Source organism: Mercenaria mercenaria, chromosome 10 (assembly GCF_021730395.1).
Source record: "Mercenaria mercenaria strain notata chromosome 10, MADL_Memer_1, whole genome shotgun sequence".
Lineage (NCBI taxonomy): Eukaryota > Metazoa > Mollusca > Bivalvia > Venerida > Veneridae > Mercenaria > Mercenaria mercenaria.
In genome coordinates, this window is record NC_069370.1 from 78,299,548 (window position 1) to 78,301,744 (window position 2,197).

Consider the following 2,197-nt stretch of genomic DNA (forward strand, 5'->3'; position numbering starts at 1 on the left):
GCCTAACCAGGACGCCGCCGTAAATGCTGCGCCTCCAAGGAACGAAGAAGTCGCCGCTGCCAGGCAGTTGCAAGGGTGTCAGGCGGACCAGCCGATCTTGGAACCCAACGAACACCCTCGAGGACAGAAGCGCACACGAGACGAACTGACTGGGCCAGGAGATGACATCTTGCTGCAACCAGACGCTGGTAGGTCATATTTTGTAGATTTTGTTGATATAATTAGGGAATCTGGGTTTTTACCTCCTGAAATTAACCAGTCCAGGCCGGATTCTGATGTTATGAATCTAGGTCGCAACGCGAGTAGCCTAGGAGTTAATAGTGCTAATTCTCCCAAGTCGTTATTCCAGCCCGCTTCTAATGCTTTATTAAACCCACCAGACATGTGTTTGTCGGGAGATGACATGCAGCGCATGTCCCCTCTTCAATGAAACAGCAGATTTGTAAAGGGGAATATGTCTATTTAGCTCTTCTGTTAAAAGGGGCGGTAGAGTTAGCTGTTTGTAGCGGCAGCGTTCTCAGGTTAGTAGGTCAAGACGGCAATATTGTATCTGCTAAAAAGGAGTGCAAGGAAAAAATAAGCTCTATAGAAAGATGGACAGAGGCGTTTATAATTTACGCATCAATTTAGCTGTCCACTCATTCTGACAGAGTTTATGAAAGGTGCGGAACAATTCCAGGCCCTTCAACATCGTTCAGTTTTAGGTGTAATGATTTAAAATCAAGCTGGATGTAGATGGCTAAATTGCAAATCACAAAACAATTTAGGGTCCAAGGCCGGGGTCAGCCCAATAAATTAATCTCTCACGGACCTATGTATCCTCGATGTAACTAATTCAGCCTTTTCACCAGTCGTTGTTTTAGATTTAAAAAAGCTATCTGCGATCACACGATCAACACGAGGCAGCGTTTTTGTTGAACGGTTTCAAAAATGGGTTTCTTTTACAGTATAATGGGCCTCGTAAAGCCAGAGATTCATCAAATCTAAAGTCCACAAAATTGAACCCGGATATATATATATCATTCAAAAACAAATCAAGACTGAAATTGTAGCGGGTAGAATTGCGGGACTTTTTAAGGAGCCACCTTTTACTAATTTGGTTATTTCGCCGATAGGCCTCGCTCCGAGAAAAGCTCAGGGGAGTTCAAAATAATCCACCATCTTTTCTACCCTCCTGGGGGTCGGTTAATGATTATATTGATCCGGATTCATGTTTCGTTCAATACACAAGTTGCGATGAGACTGTCAGGCTTGTGCAAAATTTGGGAAACATTGTAAGTTGTTTAAAGTAGACATAAAAATTGCATTTCGTTTTTTACCGGTCTCTCCATCAGACTTTGAACTGTTAGGGTTTCGTTTCGGAGAAAATATCTATATATTGACAAAGCTCTTCCTTTTGGGGCGTCAATAAGTTGCATCACTTTCGAAAGGCTTGCTGGGTTTCAAGGGTTTTTGGCCAAATTAAAGATGAAATCGGAAAGTTTGATACATTATCTTGACGAATTTTTAGGCGGTGCGAAAACCACCGAATCTTCTGCCTTGGCCTTAAACAATGCTTGAGTTAGGGTTGCCTTTAGTAGAACATACAGAACATACATTTTATTTTGACTTGTACAAGCACAAGACAAAAACAGTTGACCCTGTTGAGATTTTGGTATTTTTAGACTTAGAATTGGATTCGGTCGAAATGGTTGTTAGAATTCCAAAAATTACAAGAAATTGTTAAAAAATCAAGGATTTACTATCTAAGAGGAAATTGGAAACTTCACAAAAACAACTCTCAAGGCGATGTAGTCTCTAATTGACTCTCTGAACTTTTGTTGTCGGGTTATTGTGGCTGGCAGACCTTTTAGTCGCCGCTTGATAAATACCACGTGTGGCCTTTCTAACTTTTCTTCAAAATCTCAGCGGTATATCAGTATTTCACGGTCGTTACTGGGTCACAAATGAGGACGTTCAATTGTTTACTGACAGCGCGGGCGGAGAAGGCATGGGGTTTGGTATTTATTTTAAAGGTCAATGATGCAACGGTTCATGGCCGGATTCGTGGCATAATTCAGACATATTATAGCACTAGAGCTATATATCTGGGGTCCAGTATTAAAAGAAAGAAAAAAAAAGAAAAAAAAGAAAAAAAAATCAAGTTTGATTGCGATAATTTATCAGTTGTTCACATTTTGAACAAGCTTGCTGCAAA